The 22,936-nt window shown below is 43.0% G+C and overlaps 1 long non-coding RNA gene and 1 pseudogene across 6 annotated transcripts in view; both read left to right on the top strand.

Annotated features, from left to right (window-relative positions):
- The window catches only part of LOC102160627 (uncharacterized), a 55,496-nt gene that overhangs the window by 6,718 nt on the left and 25,842 nt on the right, over window positions 1–22,936 (top strand). The gene's annotated exons all lie outside the window — the stretch shown is intronic.
- Window positions 6,524–8,448, top strand: LOC100520018 (beta-secretase 2 pseudogene; annotated as a pseudogene).

Raw genomic sequence — 22,936 nt, 5'->3', positions numbered from 1 at the left:
CTGTTCCACTGATCTATATGTCTGTCTTTGTTCCAGTACCATGCGGTTTTGATGATTGTTGTTTTGTAGTATAGTCTTAAGTCTGGGAGCCTGATTCCTCCAGCTCCCTTTTTCTTTTTCAGGATGTCTTTGGCTATTCTGGGTCTTTTGTGCTTCCAAACAAACTTAAAAATATTTTGTTCTAGTTCTGTGAAAAATGTTCTTGGTAATTTGATAGGGATTGCATTGAATCTATAGATTGCCTTAGGTAGTATAGTCATTTTGATAATATTAATTCTTCCAATCCACAAGCATGGTATATCTTTCCATCTATTTGTGTCATCTTTGATTTCTTTCATCAGTAGCTTATGGTTTTCAGAGTACAGGTCTTTTGTCTCTTTAGGTAGGTTTACTCCTAGGTATTTTATTTTTTTGGATGTGATGGTAAACAGGATTGCTTCCCCAATTTCTTTTTCTGCTCTTTCATTGTTAGTATATAGAAATACTGTCGATTTCTGTGTATTGATTTTGTATCCTGCGACTTTGCCAAATTCGTGGATGAGCTCTAACAGTTTTCTGGTAGAATCTTTAGGATTCTCTAGGTATAGTATCATGTCATCTGCAAATAGGGATAGTTTTACTTCTTCCTTTCCAATTTGGATTCCTTTTATTTTTTTTACTTCTCTGATTGCTGTGGCTAGGACTTCCAGAACTATGTTGAGTAGTAGTGGTGAGAGCGGACATCCTTGTCTTGTTCCTGATCTCAGCGGGAATTCTTTCAGCTTTTCACCATTGAGAATGATGTTCGCTGTGGGTTTGTTGTATGTGGCCTTTATCATGTTGAGGTAGGTTCCCATTATGCCCACTTTCTGAAGGGTTTTTATCAGAAATGGGTGTTGGATTTTGTCAAAGGCTTTTTCTGTGTCTATTGAGAGGATCATATGATTTTTATTCTTCAGTTTGTTAATGTGGTATATCACACTGATGGATTTGCGGATATTAAAGACCCCTTGCATCCCTGGGATAAATCCCACTTGATCTTGATGTACAATCCTTTTAATGTATTGTTGGATGCGGTTTGCTAGTATTTTGTTGAGGATTTTTGCATCAATGTTCATCAGTGAAATTGGCCTGTAGTTTTCTTTTTTTGTGGAATCTTTGTCTGGTTTTGGTACCAGGGTGATGGCGGCCTCATAGAATGAGTTTGGGAGTATCCCTTCCTCTGCAATTTTTTGAAATAGTTTCAGAAGGAGAAGTGTTAGCTCTTCTCTAAATGTTTGATAGAATTCACCTGTGAAGCCATCTGGTCCTGGACTTTTGTTTGTTGGAAGTTTTTTAATAACAGTTTCAATTTCAGTTCTTGTGATGGGTCCATTCATCTTTTCTATTTCATCTTGGTTTAGTCTTGGAAGATTGTACTTTTCGAAGAATTTTCCCATTTCTTCTATGTTTTCCATTTTATTGGCATATAGTTGCATATAGTAGTCTCTTATGATCCTTTGTATGTCTGTGATGTCTGTTGTTACTTCTCCTTTTTCAATTCTAATTTTATTGATTTGAGTCCTCTCTCTTTTTTTCTTGATAAGTCTAGCTAGGGGTTTATCAATTTTGTTGATCTTTTCAAAGAACCAGCTTTTCGTTTCATTGATCTTTTCTCTGTTTTTCTTTGTTTCTATTTCATTGATTTATGCTCTGATCTTTATGATTTCTTTCCTTCTACTAACTTTAGGTCTTGTCTGTTCTCTCTCGAGTTGCTTTAGATGTAAAGTTAGCTTGTTTATTTGCGCTTTTTCTTGTTTCCTGAGGTGGGCTTGTATTGCTATAAACTTTGCGCTTAGAACAGCTATTGCTGCATCCCATAGGTTTTGGAGTGTCTATCTTCGTTGTCATTTGCTTTTAGGTATTTTTTAATTTCCCCTTTGATTTCTTCAGTGATCCATTGGTTGTTTAGTAGCATGTTGTTTAGTCTCCACGTGTTTGTGCGTTTTGCAGTTTTTTTCTTGTTGATGTCCAGTCGTATAGTGTTGTGGTCGGAAAAGATGCTTGATATGATTTCAATTTTCTTAAAGTTACCGAGGTTGGATTTGTAGCCCAGGATATGATCAGTCTTAGAGAATGTTCCATGTGCACTTAAGAAGAATGTGTATTCTGTTGCTTTGGGATGGAATGTCCTATAAATATCAAGTCCGTCTGGTTTAATGTATCATTTAGGGCCTGCGTTTCCTTATTGATTTTCTGTCTGGTTGATCTGTCCATTGCTATAAGTGGGGTGTTAAAGTCCCCCACTATTACTGTGTTATTGTTGATTTCTCCTTTTAAGATTGTTAGCAGTTGCCTTATATATTGTGGTGAACCTGTGTTTGGTGCGTAGATATTTAAAATTGTTATATCCTATAAATATCTATTAAATCCATCTGGTTTAATGCTTCATTCAGGGCCTGTGTTTCCTTGTTGATTTTCTGTCTGGTTGATCTGTCCATTGCTTTAAGTGGGGTGTTGAAGTTCCCCAATATTACTGTGTTATTGTTGATTTCTCCTTTTAAGGTCGTTAGCAGTTGCCTTATGTATTGTGGTGAACCTGTGTTGGGTGCGTAGATATTTAAAATTGTTATATCATCTTCTTGGATTGATCCTTTGATCATTATGTAATGTCCTTCTTTGTCCCTTAAAATATTCTTCATTTTAAAGTCTATTTTGTCGGATATGAGTATTGCTACTCCAGCTTTCTTTTGATCCCCGTTTGCATGAAATATTTTCTTCCATCCTTAAGTTTTATATCTGTATCTCTTTGGTTAGTGTTTCCTGTAAGTTATCCATCTTTGCCTCCAGTTTATTTCCAATGTCTTGCATCATCTTTCACTTTGTATGTGTCCCTAGAAGTGAAGTGGGTCTCTTGAAGACAGCATATATATGGGTCTTGTTTTTGTATCCGTTCAGCAAGTCTATGTCTTTTGGTTGGGGCATTTAGTCCATTAACATTTAAGGTAATTATTATTATCAATTTTTTTTGTCTTTTTGCTATTTCTTGGGCCGCTCCTGCGGCATGTGGAGGTTCCCAGGCTAGAAGTCGAATGGGAGCTGTAGCCACTGGCCTACACCAGAGCCACAGCAACGCAGGATCCGAGCCACGTCTGCAACCTACACCACCGCTCACGGCAACGCCAGATCCTTAACCCACTGAGCAAGGGCAGGGATCGAACCCGAAACCTCATGGTTCCTAGTTGGATTCGTTAACCACTGCGCCACAACGGGAACTCCTTAAGGTAATTATTGATATGTATGTTCTTATTGCCATTTTATTGATTACTTTGGATTTGTTTTTGCTGCTCTTTTTCCTTTCCTTCTTCTCGTGTTCTTTTCTGCCTGTAGAAGTTCCTTTAGTATTTGCTGTAAGGCTGGTTTAGTGTTGCTGAATTCTCTCAGCTTTTGCTTAGAAGGTTTTGATTTCTCCTTCAAATCTGAATGAGAGCCTTGCTGGGTAGAGTAATCTTGGTTGGAGGTTTTTTCCTTTCATTGTGTTAAGTATATTATGCCATTCCCTTCTGGCCTGCAGAGTTTCTGTTTAAAAATCTGCCAGTAACCTTATTGGGGTTCCCTTGTATGTTAGTTTCTTTTCCCTAGCTGCTTTCAAGATTTTCTCTTTGTCTTTAATTTTGGTCAGTTTGATTAATATGTGTCTCGGGGTGTTCCTCCTTGGGTTTATTTTATATGGTACTCGTTGTGCTTCCTGGATTTGAGTGAGTGATTCCTTCCCCATGTTAGGGAAGTTTTTGGCTATTATCTCTTGGAATATTTTTTCTGTCCCCTTCTCTCTCTCTTCTCCTTCTGGCAACCCTGTAATACGGATGTTGGTGCATTTAACGTTGTCCCAGAGTTCTCTGAGACTCTCTTCATTTGTTTTCAATCTTTTTTCTCTTTTCTGTTCTGCATCCATAATTTCCACTAATCTGTCCTCCACCTCGCTGATTCATTCTTTTGCCTCCTGTATTCTCCTGTTAGCTGCTTCTAGTGAATTTTTTATTTCCGTTATTGTATTTTGCATCTCTTCTTGTTTAAGTTTTATATCTTGCATCTCTTTGGTTAGTGTTTCCTATAAGTTATCCATCTTTGCCTCCGGTTTATTTCCAATGTCTTGCATCATCTTCAGCATCGACAGTCTAAAATCTTTTTCGTGGAGGCTGAGAATCTCCTCCTTGCTTAGCTGTTTTTCTGGGGTTCTTCCTTTCTCCCTCATCTGAGTTATAGTTCTCTTCATTTTTATAGGTTTTTGGTGTGGTGACCTTTTTACAGATAATAGGGTTGCAGCCTCTCTTCCTTCTGGTGTCTGCCCCTCTTGTGGCTGAAGTTGGTATGGGGGTCTTGCTGTAGACTTCCTGATGGGAGGGGCTGATGCCTGCCCCCTGGTAGGTGGAGCTGATTCTAATCCCTCTGGTGGGGGGGGCTTCGTCTCTGGATGGGATTAGAGGCAGCCGTGTGCCTGCGGGGTCTTTAGGTGGCCTGTTTACTGAGGGGCGGGGCTGTGATCCCACCTGGGTTGTTGTTTGCCCTGGGGCTTCTCAGCAGCTGACTGATGTCGGTGGGGCCAGATTTTCCCAAAATGGCCACTTCCAGAGAAAGGCACAGTTGCAGAGGATTCCCGAGAGCTTTGCTTTCAATGTCCTTCCCTCACGAAGCCACGTTCACCCCTGTTTTCCCAGGATGTCCTCCAAGATCTGCGGTCAGGTTTGACCCAGATTCCCATGGAGACTTTGCTTTGCCCTGGGATTCAGTGCACATGAAAGTCTGTGTGCGCCTTTTAAGAATGGGGTCTCTGTTTCCCCCAGTCCCTTGGAGCTCCTGAGCACAAGTCCTACTGGCCTTCAATGCCAGATGCTCCAGGGCTCTTTCTCTCAGGGCCAGCTCCCCACACGTGAGAGTTTGATGTGGCTCAGAACTCTCACTCCTGTAGGTGAGTCTCTGTGAACCAGTTAGTTTCCGTTCTGTGGAGCTTCCCACCCAGGAAGTATGGGGTTGTTTATATCTTGAAATCGCCCCTCTTACCTCTTGATGTGTCCTCCTCTTTTTCTTCTGGAGTAGGATATCTTTTTTAAGGTTTCTGGTCCATTTGGGTGAAGAGTGCTCAGTCTTTAGTTGTGAATTTTGTTGTTTTTAGGAGAGAAGTTGAGCTCCAGTCCTTCTATTCTGCCATCTTAATCTGCAATTCTCAATAATTCTTATTTTTATTTTTTTTCACAGTGTTAAATGTACTCTTTTTTTTTTTTTTTTTTTTTTTTTTTTTGTCTTTTTAGGGCTGCATCCACGGCATATGGAGGTTCCCAGGCTAGGGGTCCAATTGGAGCTGTAGCCGCCAGCCTACGCCAGAGCCACAGCAACGCCAGATCTGAGCCACGTCTGCAACCTGTACCACAGCTCATGGCAATGCTGGATCCTTAACCCACTGAGCAAGGCCAGGGATCGAACCCGCAACCTTATGGTTCCTAGTCGGATTTGTTTCCGTTGTGCCATGATGGGAACTCCTAAAATAATTTTTAAATGCACTAGGAAACCAGAACATCCATATGGCTCATCTTGTTGAGATATCTGCTTTATTTGAATGGTCTAGAACTGAACCTGCAGCATCTCCGAGGAATGCCTGTAGGTATCCCCACATTCTGACTCTCCATCGTATGTTAACGGACACTTGGCTTTAGCAAATAGTGCCTCTTGTGAGCGTTCCGGTCCAAGTATCAGTTTACCCATTCACATTTTAATTCACTGTTTGTAGTCACTTTTTTCTCACCACCTGCCTAAATATGTCCTAATAAAACTCAGTGGCCCGTCTCCACAGAGCACTGCAGGGGATGGTGTCCAGGCCTTGCCCTCCCTCGGCAGCACTGCGGGGGCCAGTTCACCTTTGCGCTTCTCCCAGAAAGGCCTCTTTTCCTGGTGTTTTGTGACAGCTTTCTTCTGGCTTTCTTCCTACACTGGTTTCCATGTCTCCGTCTTGTCATCTTCCTCCTCTTTGCCCGTTCTCATGGCTTATCCCCAGATTCCCACCCTCGGCTCCCTTGCCCAGTTCTCTGCCAGTCCTTCCTGAGCTTTCGTGGCCTCCATGGTGGTCACACTGAGTGTCTTTACAGCCTGGGCTCGTCCCTCATGGCCTGCCCGTCTCTGTGCAGGTGGCTAACACACCTCTTGCTCAACTCGTACCCTGACCACTTACAGGCCCCGCCCCCAGCTCATCGTGCGCCTCTGTTCCCTGTTGGGTGATGGTCCGCCCCAGGCAGGTGGTGAAGCCACCAGAATGGGGTTCTTCCTGCCTCTCACCTCCTGCTGTGTGGCAGCTGGGCTTTCTGACCTTGAAGATGCTGTCATTTCTCCACGCTGTCTTTTCTCCTTAATGCCATCTGCTCTGGGAGCTTCGTCTTTTCTTCCCGGCGCTGTTGGGACAGTTTTTGCTTCTTTTCCCCTGAGGTTGAGTCTGTCCTCCTGAGTAATTAGTCTGTTCAGATGGTGCCACCTGAGTAGGGAAGCCATCTGACGAGGTCCTTACCCTCCAGAGGGCCAGGCTGAGCGCCTCATCGGAAAATTAAGGCTGTTGAGAACAGGACGGCTACTTATTTCTTTGTTTCGTTAACATTTTTTAAAAAATTGAATACATCTTATTCAACAGTGGTTTATAAGTGTGGGAGGTGCTGAACTGTGTGCACAGACTTGGCTCAGAATGATGGAATTCTTAGTTTGGTGGAGAAGGTGACTTTTAAAAAGTAAACATGTAGGGGAGCTCCCTGGTAGTCTGGTGGTTAGGACTCAGCAGTTTCACTGCTGCAGCCTGGGTTCAGTCCCTGGTCTGGGAACCGAGATCCCACATCAAGCTGCTGCATGGGGTGGCCAGAAAAACAAACAAACAAATATGTGGGCCACTGGCCCCGCTGCATGCCCAGCCCTGCCCCACAGCCCTGCGTGCCGCTGAGTCGCTGAGCCCCTTGTTGTGTGGTGGTTAGGGCGCTGCTGCTGCTGTTGGCCCAGTGGCTCCTGGTGCAGGCCCGGTGCGGGCCCTCCATGCCCTTCACGCTGCCTCTCCGGGTGGCCTCTGCTGCCACCTGCGGGGATGTGCCCACCCCTGGGCCCAGACCCCCAGCTGAACCCTGCGCCAACAGCCTGGCACTCACCCTGGAGCCTGCCAGGGGAGCTGCCAACTTCTTGGCCATGGTGGATAACCTGCAGGGGAACTCTGGTTGAGATGCTGAGCGGGACCCCTCAGCAGAAGCTGCAGATACTTGTTGACAATGGAAGCGGTAACCTTGCTGTGGCTGGTGCCCTGCATTCCTACATCGACTCTTACTTTGATGTGGAGAGGTCCAGCTCCTACCAACCCAAGGGCTTTGATGTCACCATGAAGTACACACAGGGGAGCTGGACTGGCCTCACTGGGGGGGACCTTGTTACCGTCCCCAAGGACTTCAGTAGTTCTTTTCTTGTCAACATTGCCACTCTTTTTGAGCCAGAGAATTTCTTTTTACCTGCGATTAAGTGGAATGGGACACTTGGACTGGCTTATGCTACCCTGGCCAAGCCATCAAGTTCTCTGGAGACATTCTTTGACTCCCTCGTGGCACAAGCAAAAATTCCCAATGTGTTCTCCATGCAGATGTGTGGGACTGGATTGCCAGTAGCTGGAACTGGTACCAGTGGAGGTAGTCTTGTCCTGGGTGGAAAAGAACCAACTTTGTACAAAGACGTCTGGTATACCCCTATTAAGGAGGAGTGGTGCTATCAGATAGAAATTCTGAAATTGGAAATCAGAGCCCAGAGCCTTAATCTGGATTGCAGAGAGATTCCAGAATTCTCTGACGGTTTCTGGACTAGGTCCCAGCTGGCCTGCTGGACGAATACCGAAACACCTTGGTCTTATTTCCCTAAGATTTCCATCTACCTGAGAGAGAACTCCAGCAGATCATTCTGCGTAACTGTCCTGCCTCAGCTTTACATCCAGCCCATGATGGGGGCTGGCCTGAATTATGAGTGTTACCAGTTCAGCATTTCACCTTCCACAAACGGACTGGTGATGGGTGCTACCGTGATGGAGGGCTTCTATGTGGTCTTTGACAGAGCTCGGAAGAGGGTGGGCTTCGCAGCCAGCCCCTGTGCAGAAATTGCAGGTGCTCTGGTGTCAGAAATTTCTGGGCCTTTCTTAACAGAAGACATAGCCAGTAATTGCGTCCCAGCCCTGCCTATGAATGAGCCCATTTTGTGGATTGTCTCATATACTCTCATGAGTGTATGTGTGGAATCATCCTTCTTAATCATCCTGCTGCTACTTCCACTCCAGTGTTGGCATCTTCCCTGGGACCCTGAGGTTGTCAATGAGGAGTCCTCTCTTGTCCAGCATTGCTGGAAATGAAGAGAAAAGCCTGAACTCCAGCGACCTTGAACTCCTAGACAATTAAATTCAAGTGCAGCAGGCAGGGATTAGAAGGCAAGGTTTCTTTCTATGTCCCTTAGTCTTAAATCTCTGTCCCGCTCCTGATGCCTTCCAAATGCACTGTATTTTGATTCTTGATTTTAAAGCTTCCTCCTTCTCCCCTATTTCCAAGGAAAATGGTAGTAATAATAATAATAATAATAAAAGCACCTCATTCTTAATCAAAACAGAGTGAATTGGGCTTCAGGCTCTCTGTAGCTGGTTATGCCAAACTAGCTTGGTGTGCTACCAAAAAAACTCCCCCAAAACTCATAAGCCTTGGCTAGTTCTTTTCTTCTTCCCATCTCTGGAGAAATAAGTGCATATGGTTTATAATTCTTCTTTGCTAATGGGAAGCTTTTTGGTCTTAATTGCATTTAAGGGTATTTTGTACCAGGCCTCAGCCTGGGTCAGAGTGGTGTAAGAAGGCTTGCGATATGATGGCGGAGGAAGAGGTCTGGGGCCTAATGACATAAGCTTCCTGCCCCCTTCTGAGTCAGCAAAAGAGCAGCAGGCCCCTTTTCTGGGTATCTCTGTGCTCTGAACAGGAGCTGGAATCCACTCAAGTCTTCACCAGTCTCTTCTGAAGACGGAAGGCCTTCGAGTGAGAAGGAAGCCTACTCTTGTACACAATACTTCCATAGTATTGTGGTTATAAAAGTAAAAACTACCTCTGTTGAGACTTTGCCCAAGTCCTGTGCCTGAGTGGGGGTACAGGCAGCCTGGTTCCAGCCTTGCCCTCACAGCAAAGAATCCTCTTCCCAGCAAGTGAGACATAACAGGTGCTGAACCCCACATCACCCTGGAGACGCTCTGTCACCAAGCTGGTTCTCATCACCTATGCTTACTCTTACTTAAAATGAATAAACACTGTTTTAAGGAGAAAAGCAAAAAACCAAACATGTAAGGGTGTTCTGCAGGGATGACAAACCTGGCATGGCTTCCTAAACACATCCTGTGACCACAGGCTGTGCGTTCCATTCCCGACCCTGTGCTGTGGGTCCATTCCTTACCTGAGCCTCCGGTTCATCCCTCAGGAGCTGCCTTGTGGGGGAATCTCGTCCAGGAAGCCCTTCTCTTTCTTCGTCCCCCTCTCCATTAACTGCGCTCCCCCCCCCCACCCCTTGCTCCATGCTGTCCCTGTCAGTGCACTTGCCCCTTGTGTGGACATGACCGGTTTGTGTCTATGTCGACAACCAGGCCATTAACCCTTTGGATCCCAGATGCTCGCTGTGTTCTTCCCTGTACTGTGGGCTCCTCTCCCTGTGCCTGGATCCTGGCAGGTGCTCCTCAGGTGTCCGTGGCTGACTGAGCCAGCAGTGGGCTTGGGAGCCGGACTCGGCTCTTCCTGGATGCCCGTCCTACCTGAACACAGAGCAGGGCTATCCAGGAGAATGGTGTCTCCTCTCTACTCTGAATGCTGCTGTGGATCATGCAAGGTGGAGAGGTTTTTTTTTTTTTTGGGCTGTGCCTGTGGCATGTGGAAGTTCCCGGGCCAAAGCTTGAACTTGCACCACAGCAGTGACCGGAATCACAGCAGGGACAATGCCAGATCCTTAATCACTGGGCCACCAGGGGCCTCCCTGTAAGAAGTTGTTTTTGTTTGGCCAGTGTTAGGTTTACAGCAAAATGGAGCTGCAGGTACAGAGATTTCCCATATGCCCCCTGCCCCCACACCCCTGCAACCTTCCCCGTTACCAGCACTGCCACCAGACTGCAGCATTTGTTACGGGGGGTGAACCTGTACCCACACCATCGTCACCCCAAATCCATAGTTGACCCTAGGGGTCCGTCTCCGTCGTGTACATTCTGTGGGTTGTGATGAATGGGTGAGGACTTGGCTCTGCCGTTAGAGGACCGTACGGTGTATTTTCACTGCACTTAAGAATCCTTCGGGCCCCACCTGTTTATCCCTTCTTCCCTCGCCTCCCAACCACTGCACTGTCTCCATTGTTTTGCCTTTTCCAGAGTGTCGTAGGGTTGGAATCATACAGCGTGTGCTTTTTCAGATTGGCTTTTTTTCTCACTTAGTAATACTCATTTAAGATTTCTTCATGGCTTGATAGCCCACTTCATTTTAGTGCTGAGTAATACTCCACTGTCTGTCTGAACCACAGTGTATCCACTCACCTACCGAAGAATACCTCGGTCGCTTCGAAGTCTTGGGAGTTGAGAATAAAGCTGCCGTAAGTGTCCATGAGCAGGTTTCTGTGTGGATGTACGTTTTAAACGTACTTCGTGGATGCTAGTTGGGTTTGTTACCACTGAGCCACAATGGGAACTCACTTCTTTGTCTAGTTTCTTAAAGTGAAGTCTTAGGTGATTGATGTTGGATCTTTGTTTCCCTAATGTATGCATGCAGTGCTCTCAGTTGCCAAGTTCTGCTTTTCCTGCATTCCACAATAAACTGTGTTTTCATTTTCACTTAGTTCAAAAAAAAATTTTTTTTTTTTGGTCTTTCTGCTATTTTTTAGGGCCGCTCCCACGGCATATGGAGGTTCCCAGGCTAGGGGTCGAATCGGAGCTGTAGCCACCGGCCTACACCAGAGGCGCAGCAACACGGGATCTGAGCCGCGTCTGCAACCTACACCACAGCTCACGGCAACACCAGATCGTTAACCCACTGAGCAAGGGCAGGGACCGAACCCGCAACCTCATGGTTCCTAGTCGGATTCGTTAACCACTGCGCCACGACGGGAACTCCAGTTCAAAATATTTTAAGATTTCTTTTGAAATTTCTCCTTTTACCTATGTGTTATTTAGGCATGTGTTGTTTATCTTCATGTATTTCAGAGTTTTTCAGTATCTTTTCTGCTGTAGATTTTTGCTTAATTTCATTGTGGTGGTAAAGGTTAGACATTGTATGATTTCTGTCCGTTTAAATATATTAAGGTGTGTTTTATGGCCCAGAATATGGTCCATCTTGGTGACTACTCCGTTTGAATTTGAGCAGAATGTGTATTCTGCTTTTGTTGGATGAAGCCACCTGTAGATGTCAGTTAGAACCCGTTGATGGATGGTGGACTTCATCTACAGCCAACCCGAACAGACAGCGTGGGCTGGTTCCAGACCAACCCTAGCAAAGCAAACATCACAGTAAAATAGGTCAGCAAATGTTTTGGTTTTCAATTGTATGTAAAAATTATGTTGACACTGTACTGTAGTCTGCTAGGTGTGCGGTAGCATCATGCCTTAAAAATGCACATACTTTATTTTGAAAAATGATGCTCCTGAGAAAATTGTGCTCATAGACTTGCTCAATATACTGTTGCCACAAACCTTCAGTTACTGAAAACAAAAACGCAGTATCTGCCAAGCACAGTAAAATGAGGTTTCCCTCTGTGTCTTACTGCTTTGCTGGCAGCCGTTTCTGATGCAGGGACGTTGAGGTCTCCAGCAGTGGATTCCCCTGCTCCTCCTTCTACGTCTCTCACTTTTTGCCTGATGGATTTGACACTTTGTTGTTAGGTGCACATTAAGGATTGTTATCTGCTCTTGGAGACAGGACCTCTTTATCATCATGAATGATTCTCTTTATCCTTGGTAGCTTTTCTTACTTTGAAGTCTGCTGTATCTAAAAATAATATAGGCACTCCACTCCAGTTTTTTGGTTGTTTTTTTTTTTTTTTGTCTTTAGGGCCACACCTGCGGCATACGGAGGTTCCCAGGCTAGGGGTCAAATCAAGAGCTGTGGCTGCCGGCCGACACCACAGCCACAGCAATGCCAGGTCTGAGCCATGTCTGCGACCTACACCACAGCTCTCAACAAAGCCGTATCCTTAATCCACTGAGTGAGGCCCAGGATCCACACTGCATCCTCATGGATGCCAGTCGGATTCGTTTCCACTGCGCCACCAGGGGAACTCCCACTCTTGCCTTTGGTTAGTATTACCATGGCGTGTCTTTCTGTATCTTTGTACATGGTGGGGAGAAGTTTTCATTCTTTTTTGGTTTTGTTTTTGATTTTTAGGGCTGCAGGTGGGGCATATGGAAGTTCCCAGGCTAGGGGTCGAATCGGAGCTACAGTTGCTGACCTACACTATAGCTCACAGCAATACCGGATCCCTGACCCACTGAGCGAGGCCTGGGATTGAACCCGCATCCTCACGGATACTAGTTGGATTTGTTTCCATTGCACCACAGTGCAACTCCAAGTTTTCATTCTTTTTTCTTTCTTTCTTTTTTTTTTTTTTTGTCTTTTTAAATCTGCATCCTTGGCATATGGAAGTTCCCAGGCTTGGGGTCAAATTGGAGCTGCAACTGCCAGCTCCAGCGAGCCACGATGTCAACCTACACAGCAGCTCTCTGCAACCCCAGATCGTTAACCCACTGAGCCAGGCCAGGGCTCAAACCCGCATCCTCATGGATACTAATCCGGTTTGTTACTGCTGAGCCACGATGTGAACTCCCAAGTTTCCATTCTTTAGTGCAGTTTTCTCCCCAGTTTTTTGTATTGTGGTGACATATACATATAAAATTTTATCGCTTTACCCATCTTAAGTGTTCAGTGGTATTAAATAAATACACTTACATTGTGCAACTATCACCACCATATTTATCCTGTCAAAATGAAACTCTGCCAAATAAACAATAACTTTCCATTCCTTCCTTCCCCTAGCCCTGACACCCATCATTATATTCTATGTCTGTTATTTTAACTGTTCTAAGTACTTCATATAAGTAGTGTCACAAATTATTTGTCCTTTTGTGCTTGTTTTATTTCACTTAGCCCAGTGTCCTTTGGCCTCATCCTTGTACCATATGTGAAAATCCCTTCCTTTTTATGGCGGAATAATATTCTGTTGTATATACATATGTTTTGCTTACTTGTTTATCAGTGAACACACTTGGGCTGCTTTTACATTTTAGCTACTGTGAATAATGCTGCTACGAACATGGGTGTACAGGTCTTTCTTTAAGATCCTACATTCAGGAGTTCCCGTCGTGGCGCAGTGGTTAACCAATCCGACTAGGAACCATGAGGTTGCGGGTTCGGTCCCTGCCCTTGCTCAGTGGGTTAACGATCCGGCGTTGCCGTGAGCTGTGGTGTAGGTTGCAGATGCGGCTCAGATCCCGCGTTGCTGTGGCTCTGGCGTAGGCCGGTGGCTACAGCTCCGATTCGACCCCTAGCCTGGGAACCTCCATATGCCGCGGGAGCGGCCCAAGAAATGGCAACAACAACAACAACAACAAAAAGACAAAGAAATAGCAAAAAGACAAAAAGACAAAAAAAAAAAAAAAAAGATCCTACATTCACTTCTTCTGGGTATTTACCCGAAAGTGGAACTGCTTGGTCATGTGACAGTTCTGTTTTTAAATGTATTTTTCCTTGTTTGGCCACCCCTCAGCATAGAGAGTCCTGGGACTGGGATCAGATCCCAGCCACAGTCGCAGCCTATATCCTGTTGTGGCAAGACTGGATCCTTAACCCACTATGCTGGACCAGGGATCGAATCTGTATCCCAGCACTCCAGAGATGCTGCCAATCCTGTTGCACCACAGCAGGGACTCCTATTTTTAATTTTTTAAGGAACTGCCATTAGCAGCTGTTCCATTTCACATTCCTACCAGCAGTGCACAGGATTTGCCCTTTCTCGGAGTTCCCATCGTGGTTCAGTGGTTAACAAATCCAACTAGGAACCACGAGGTTGCGGGTTCGATCCCTGGCCTTGCTCCGTGGGTTAAGGATCCGGCGTTGCTGTGAGCTGTGGTGTCGGTCGCAGATGCGGCTTGGATCCCATGTTGCTGTGGCTGTGGTGTAGGTCGGCGGCTACAGCTCTGATTGCACCCCAGTCCGGGAACCTCCATGAGCCCAAGGAGCGGCCCAAGAAATGGCAAAAAGACAAAAAAAAAAAAAAAAAAAAAAAAAAAAAAAAGACTTGCTCTTTGTCTGTATTCTCTCCAGCACTTGTTATTTTGTGGTGGTGATGGGTTTTTTCCCATGGTAACCATCCTAATGTGTGTGAGGTGGTATTTCATTGTAGTTTTAATCTGCCTTCCTGTAATGAACATCTCTTCATGTATTTATTGGCCATTTGTGTGTTTTATTTGGAGCAAGGCTTCAAGTCCTTGGCCCATTTTGAATTGGATATTTGGGAGTTATTTTTGTTGTTTAGTTTTAAGAGTTCTTTATATATTCTGGTTATTAATCTCCTCCCAGACATATGATTTGCAAGTATCTTCTTCCATTCTGGGGGTTGCACTTTTACTCTGTTGATAGTGTCTTTTTCTTTTTATGGCTGCACCTGTAGCATATGCAAATTCCTGAACTAGGGGTTGAATTGGAGCTGTAGCTGCCAGCCTGTGTCACAGCAACATGGGAGTCAAGCCGCATTTGCGACCTACACTGCAGTTTGCAGCAACAGCAGATCCTTGACCCCCTGATCAAGGCCAGGGATCTAACCTGAATCCTCATGGACACATGTCAGGTTCTTAACTTGCTGAGCCACAGTAGAAATTCTGATTTGGCTTTTGATGTACAGCAATTCTAATTTTTAGGAAGTCCAGTTTTTTTTCTTTGTTACCTGTGTCTTTGGTATTACATTCCAGAAATTGTAGCCAGATCCAGTGTTATGAAGCTTTTCCCTGCTTTCTTACAAAAGTTTTATAGTTTTAAGTCTTACATTTAGGTCTTTGATCCATTTTGAGTTAATTGGAGCAGGGGCGCCTGAGTGAAGATCTGGCTTCATTCTTTTGCATGTGGATATTCAGTATCCCCAGCCCCATTTGCTGAAAAGACTGTCCTTTCCTTGCTGAACGGTCTTGACACCCTTGTCAGAAACCATTTGACTGTACATGTGAGGGTTTATTTCTGGGCTCTCTGTTCCATTGGCTGTTTGTCTTCAAGCCGGTACCATGCTGTTTTGAGTCCTGTAGCTTTGTAGTACTGTAAAGGATACTGCTCTGTAGTTTTCTTGTACCGTCTTTGTCTGGCTTTAGTATAAGGGTGATGCTGGCCTCACAGAATGAGTTAGGAAGGGTTAGCTCATTTTTAGGATGTTTTCCCCCTTTGGCCATGCCTGTGGCATGCAGAAGTTCCCAGGCTAGGGATTGAAGGCCCATAGCAATGACAATGCTGGATCCTTAACTGCTAGGCCACCAGGGAACTCCTCTTTAGTTTTTTAGAAAAGTTTGAGAAGGATTTGTATTGACTCTTTGAGTGTTTGGTAAAATGAAGCAGTGAAACCATCAGGTCCAGGACTTTTGTCATGATATTTTTTATTGTCAATCCAATTTCCATACTAGTTATAGGCGTTTTCAGATTGCCTCTTTTCTTCATGATTTAGTCTTGAGTGTGTCATGTGCTTCTCAGAATTTTTCCATTTCATCTTGGTGATCCAGCTTATTGATACAGAGTTGTTCACAGTACTCTCCTATAATCCTTTTTATTTCAGAAATTTTATTCGTCTTTTTTAAAAATTGGATTTTAGTTTAATTTTCTCTGGTCTTATTTATTTTGTTTACTTCTTTATTACATCCTTCCTTCTGCTCGGTTTGGGTTTAATTTGTTCTTTTTCTAGTTTATTAAGTTGTGACATTTGGTTGTTGATTTGAAATCTTTCTTGTTTAATGTCAGCATTACGGCTACAGCAGCAATGGTGTCATGTCTGCACAGGCTCCTTATTGTCCTCAGCGGTCACACCTTTCACCTGTGGAGGCGCAAGATACCCCAGTGCTTTCTTCTCCACTGGGGAGAAAACAACAGGTCGTTTACATTTAACTTTTAACAAGAAAGAAGAGAGAGAAACCAAGCTGACCGTGTAGGTCAGCAGAATGTATGTATTACTTATTAAAGTGAATTAACTGCGGGGTGCACAAGACAGCACTGCCAGGGTGGTGATGAAGTTTTTAGGAGCCACTCCCATAGAGCAGTGAGTCCAGAATTACTCCACAAGGTGTTTGGACACTTTCGTAGCTCTGCATCCTCTTGTGGCCCTGCCCTGTTCCTGTCATCCTGTTGTTTTTCAAGCCTCTGACTTTACGTATGTGCTGGCCCTGCATTCATGAAGATCAACTATTCAGTGAAGACTGACCCGGAAATACGAAATAGAATCAGATTTTCTACCATATGCGACATTGACCCTAGCCTTGCTCTAGTGATACCTCACTACAGGGGAAATGTTCATAGATAAGATTTGTCTCCTTCTCAAGATTTAAGTTCCTTAAGGGCCAAATAAAAAGGATTGATGTAGTAGAGTCTTCTTGGCAGGCTAGGCCGGTTTCAGACGCATGGTGGGAACTTAAGGTTTAATATTTTTGTTTGAATTAATAAGTTAGTATACGTCTGGATTTTCCTATCCCAGCATCACTTTATCCCACAAAGTAAACCACAAAACGAAATACGTAATAGGCAGCCTGGATAACATGTATGGTAAACTCCCAGAACAAACATGTTAAGAATGGTCTCCTGCATCTCTCATGTCACCCAGTACTGATCTCTTTGGGGTAAATAGAAGTGTGCTGGTCCGGGATCTGGGTCATTCCAGGATGTGACTGTGGACTTCACCCAGGATGAGTGGCTACAGTGGAGTTGTATGCAGAGGATCCTATACCGGGACATGATGCTGGAAAACCACAGCCACCTGGTCTCCGTGAGTGAGGAGTTTTTCCTGTGTAGCACCTCACAGTGTGCATTTCTTTTTTTTTTAAATTTACTCAATGAATCTTAATACATTTATAGTTGCACAATGATCGTCACAACCAATTTTATAGCATATTTCCATCCCAAACCCCCAGTGCATGCCCCCACGCCCCCACCTGTCTCATTTGGAAACCATAAGTTTTTCAAAGTCTGAGTATCTGTTCTGCAAAGAAGTTCATCATGTCCTTTTTTTAGATTCCAGATGTAAGTGAGAGCATATGATGTTGGTGTCTCACTAACTAACTTTACTTGGCCTGATAATTTCTAGGTCCATCCATGTTGCTGCACATGCCATTATTTTTTTTCCCTTTTAATGGCTGAATAATATTCTCTTGTGTCTATGTACCACATCTTCTTTATCAGCTCCTCTGTTGATGGACATTTAGGTTGTTTCCATGTCTTGGCTATTGTATATAGTGCTGCAATGAAGGTAGGAGTACATGTGTCTTTTCAGGTTATGTTTTTTTCTGGATAGATATCCGGGAGTGGGACTGCTGGATCAAATGGTAATTCTATTTTTAGTTTTATGAGGGACCTCCATACTGTTTTCCACAGTGGTTGCACCAATTTTTGTTCCCACCAACAGTGTAATAGTGTTGCCTTTTCTCCACACCCTCTCCATCATTTATTGTTTGTAGACCTTCTGATGATGGCCCTTCCGGCTGGTGTAAGGTGGTACCTCATGGTGGTTTTAGTTTGCATTTCTCTAATAATGAGTGATGTTAAACATCTTTTCATGTGTTTTTTGGCCATCTGTATGTCTTCTTTGGAGAACTGTTTGTTTAGATCTTCTGCCCATTTTTTGATGAGGTTTGTTTTTTTTGGTACTGAGCTGCAGGAGGTGTTTGTATATTTTGGAGATTAATCCCTTGTCAGTCGCTTCATTTGCAAATATTTCCTCCCATTCTCTGGGTTGTCTTTTTGTTTTGTTTATGATTTCCTTTGCTGTGCAAAAACTTCTATGTCTCGTTTGTTTATTTTTGTTTTTATTGTCATTACTCTAGGAGGCAGATCTGAGAAGATACTGCTGTGGTTTATGTCAGAGAGTGTTTGGCCTGTGTTTTCCTCTAAGAGTTTTATAGTATCTGGTCTTATATTTATATTACCCATTTTGAGTTTATTTTTGTGTAAGGTGTTTGGAAATGTTCTAATTTCATTCTTTTACATGTAGCTGTCCAGATTTCCCAGTACCACTTATTGAAGGGACTGTCTTCTCCATTGTATATTCTTGCCTCCTTTGTCATAGATTAGTTGACTGTAGGTGCATGGGTTTAATTCTGGGCATGCTATCCTGTTGCACTGATCTATTCTTCTGTCTTTGTGCCAGTGCCATATGGTTTTAATGATTGCAGCTTTGTAGTATAGCCTGAAGTCAGGGAGCCTGATTCCAGCTCCATTTTTCTTTCTCAGAATTGCTTTGGCTATTCTGGGTCTTTTGTGCTTCCAGACAAACTTTAAAATATATTGTTCTAGTTCTGTGGAAAATGTCCGTGGTAATTTGATAGGGATTGCATTGAATCTGTAGATTGCCTTGGGTAGTATAGTCATTTTGATAATATTGATTCTTCCAATCCAAGAGCATGGTATGTCTTTCCATCTGTTTGTTTTGTCTTTGATTTCTTTCATCGGCATCTTATAGTTTTCAGAGTACAGATCTTTGGTATTTTTACATAGGTTTATTCCTAAGTATTTTATTGTTTTTGGTTTGATGGTAAAAGGAATTGTTTCCCTAATATCTCTTTCTGATCTTTTGTTGTTAGTATATAGAAATACTATCGATTTCTGTTTATTTTGTATCCTGTGGCTTTGCCAAATTCGTTGATAAGCTCTAACAGTGTTCTGGTAGCATCTTTAGGATTTTCTAGGTATAGTATCATGTCATCTGCAAATAGTGGTGGTTTTATTTCTTCCTTTCCAATTTGGACTCCTCTTATTTCTTCTCTGATTGCCATGGCTAGGACTTCCAAAACTGTTGAATAGTAGTGGTGAGAGTGGACATCCTTGTCTTGTTCCTGATGTCAGTAGGAATTCTTTCAGCTTTTCACCATTGAGAATGACGTTAGCCCTGGGTTTGTCATATATGGCCTTTATTATGTTGAGGTAGGTTCCCTCTATGCCCACTTTCTGGAGGGTTTTTATTAGAAATAGGTGTTGGATTTTGTCAAAGGCTTTTTCTGCATCTATTGAGAGGATCATATGTTTGTTTGTTTGTTTTTTGTCTTTTGTCTTTCTAGGGCTGCACCCATGACATATGGAGGTTCCCAGGCTAGGGGTCTAATCAGAGCTGTTGCTGCCGGCCTACGCCGCAGCCACAGCAACACAGATCCGAGTTGCATCTGTGACCTATACTAATCTCACGGCAACACTGGATCCTTAACCCACTGAGTGAGGCCAGGGATCAAACCTGCAACCTCATGGCTCCTAGTTGGATTCATTTCTGCTGTGCCATGGTGGCAACTCCAATGGTTTTTATTCTTCAGGTTGTTAATGTTAATGTTCAGTCTGTATCACAGTGATTGATTGGTGGATATTGAAGAATCCTTGCGTCCCTGGGATAAATCCCACTTGATTATGATGTACAATCCTTTTACTGTATTGTTGGATTCAGTTTGCTAGTATTTTGTTGAGGATTTTTGCACCTGTGTTCATCAGTAATACTGGCCTGTGATTTTCTTTTTTTGTGGAATCTTTGTCTGGTTTTGGTACCAGGGTGATGATGGCCTCATAGAATGAGTTTTGGAGTGTTCTTTCCTCTGCAATTTTTTGGGAAAACTTTCTGAAGGATAAATGTTTGATAGAATTCACTGGTGAAGCTGTCTGGTCCTGGACTTTGGTTTGTTGGAAGTTTTTTAATCACAGTTTCAATTTCAGTTCTTGTGATGGGTCCATTCATCTTTTCTATTTCATCTTGGTTTAGTCTTGGAAGATTGTACTTTTCTAAGAATTTGTCCATTTCTTCTAGGTTTTTTTGGCATACAGTTGCATGTAGTACTCTCTTATGATCCTTTATATTTCTGTGACGTCTGTTGTAACTTCTCCTTTTTCATTTCTAATTTTGCTGATTTGAGTCCTCTTTGTTTTTTTTCTTGATAAGTCTGGTTAAGGGTTTTTCAATTTTGTTGCTCTTTTCAAAGAACCAGCTTTTAGTTTTATTGATCTTTTTTCTGTTTTTCTTTGTTTCTATTTCATTTATTTCTGCTCTGATCTTTATGATTTCTTTCTTTCTGCTAACTTCAGGTCTTGTCTGTTCTCTCTCTAGCTGCTTTAGCTGTAAAGTAAGGTTGTTTATTTGAGCTTTTTCTTGTTTCCTGAGGTGGCCTTGTATTACTATAAACTTCGCTCTTAGAACTGCTTTTGCTGCATCCCCTAGGTTTTGGAGTGTTGTGTCTTTGTTGTCATTTGCTTCTAGGTATTTTTTAATTTCCTCTTTGATTTCTTCAGTGATCCATTGGTTGTTAATAGCATGTTGTTTAGTCTCCACGTGTTGGTGTTTTTTTGTTTTGTTTTTTGTTTTTTTGAAGTTTTTTTCTTGTTGATTTCTAGTTGCATAGCGTTGTAGTCAGAAAAGATGCTTGATATGATTTTGATTTTCTTAAAGTTACCAAGGCTTGATTTGTGGCCCTGAATGTGACCAGTCCTAGAGAACGTTCCATGTGTACTTTAGAAAAATGTGTATTGTGCTGCTTTTGGACGGAATGTTCTGTAAATATCTATTAAGTCCATTTGGTCTAATACTTCATTTAGGGCCTGTGTTTCCTTGTTGATTTTCTGTCTGGTTGATCTGTCCATTGCTGTAAGTGGGGTGTTAAAGTCTCCCACTATGATTGCGTTATTGTCGATTTTTCCTTTTAAGGTCGTTAGCAGTTGCCTTATATATTGTGGTGAACCTGTGTTGGGTGCATAGATATTTAAAATTGTTATATCATCTTCTTGGATTGATCCTTTGATCATTATGTAATGTCCTTCTTTGTCCCTTAAAATATTCTTCACTTTAAGGTCTATTTTGTCTGATATGAGTATTGCTACTCCAGCTTTCTTTTGATCCCCGTTTGCATGAAATATTTTCTTCCATCCTCTTACTTTGACTTTGTATGTGTCCCTAGAAGTGAAGTGGGTCTCTTGAAGACAGCATATATATGGGTCTTGTTTTTGTATCCATTCAGCCAGTCTTTTGGTTGGGGCATTTAGTCCATCTACATTTAAGGTAATTATTGGTATATGTGTTCTTATTGCCATTTTATTAAGTGTTTTGGATTCTTTTTTTTTTTTTTTTGTCTTTTTTTTTGCCATTTCTTTGGGCCGCTCCTGCAGCATATGGAGGTTCCCAGGCTAGGGGTTGAATCGGAGCTGTAGCCACTGGCCTACGTCAGAGCCACAGCAACTCGGGATCCGAGCCGCATCTGCAACCTACACCACAGCTCACGGCAACGCCGGATCCTTAACCCACTGAGCAAGGCCAGGGACCGAACCCGCAACCTCATGGTTCCTAGTCGGATTCGTTAATCACTGCGCCATGATGGGAACTCCTGGATTCGTTTTTGTTGCTCTTTTTTCTTCCCTTCTTGTTCTCTCTTCTTGTGGTTTGATGACTATCTTTATTATTGTATTTGAGTTGCTTTTTCTTATTTGTGTGTATCTATTGTAGATTCTTGGTTGACAGTTACCCTGAAGTTTTTTTTTTTGTTTTTGTTTTCGTTTTTTGTCTTTTTGCCTTTTCTAGGGCCGCTCCCTCGGCATATGGAAATTCCCAGGCTAGGGGTCTAATCGGAGCCATAGCCACTGGCCTATGCCAGAGCCACAGCAACACGGGATCCGAGCCGTGTCTGTCACCTACACCACAGCTCACTACAACGCCCAGATCCTCAACCCACTGAGCAAGGCCAGGGATTGAACCTGCAACCTCATGGTTCCTAGTTGGATTCATTAACCACTGCACCACGACGGGAACTCCCCTGAAGTTTCAATATAGGAGTCTATATATATATATACGAGATTGTTTTAAGTTGTTGGTCTCCTAATTGCAAGTGCATCTCCAGTGTCCTGCATTAGTACCCTCCTCTTCTCACGATTTCTGATTTTGGTAGCATATTTGTGCATGGATGATTTCCTACCTTTACTGTATTTTTCCTTTCCTGGCACACCTTGTCATTTGTAGTATTTTTGTTTTTAGTTTTGCCTTTTCTCTTCTGCCTAGAGAAGTTCCTTTAGTATTTGTTGTAACTGGTTCAGTGTTGCTGAATTCTCTTAGCTTTTGTTTATCTGTAAAGCTTTTGATTTCTCCTTTAAATCTGAATGAAAGCTTTGTTGGGTAGAGTAATCTTGGTTTGAGGTTTTTTTCCTTTCATCACTTTAAGTATATCGTGCCACCCGCTTCTGACCTGCAGAGTTTCTGATGAAAAATCTGCTGATAACATTATCAAGGTTCCCTTGTATGTTATTTATTTCTTTTCCCTAGTTGCTTTCAGTATTTTCTCTTTGTCTTTAATTTTGGTCAGTTTGATTAATGTGTGCTCAGGGCGTTTCTCCTTGGGTTTATTTTATGTGATACTTGTGGTGCTTCCTAGATTTGAGTGAGTGATTCCTTTCCCATGTTAGGGAAGTTTTTGGCTATTATCTCTTCAGATATTTTTTTTCTGGCCCTTTATCTCTCTCTTCTCATTCTGGAACCCCTGTAATACGGATGTTGGTGTGTTTAACGTTGTCCTAGATTTCTCTTAGACTGTCTTCATTTCTTTTCAGTCTTTTTTCTCTTTTCTGTTCCATATCAGTAAGTTCCACTAGTCTGTCCTCCACCTCGCTTATTCGTTCTTCTGCCTCCTGTATTCTCCCGTTGGTTGCTTCTAATGAATTTTTTATTTCTGTTACTGTATTTT

This window comes from Sus scrofa, chromosome 3 (assembly GCF_054392235.1).
Source record: "Sus scrofa isolate SSC_HxYL_T2T_F1_AM1 chromosome 3, Sscrofa_HxYL_maternal_Yorkshire_Landrace_v2.0, whole genome shotgun sequence".
In the NCBI taxonomy this organism is placed as follows: Eukaryota; Metazoa; Chordata; class Mammalia; order Artiodactyla; family Suidae; genus Sus; species Sus scrofa.
The sequence above is the reverse complement of the archived record's forward strand: the minus strand, read 5'-3'. Positions and strand labels throughout refer to the sequence as shown.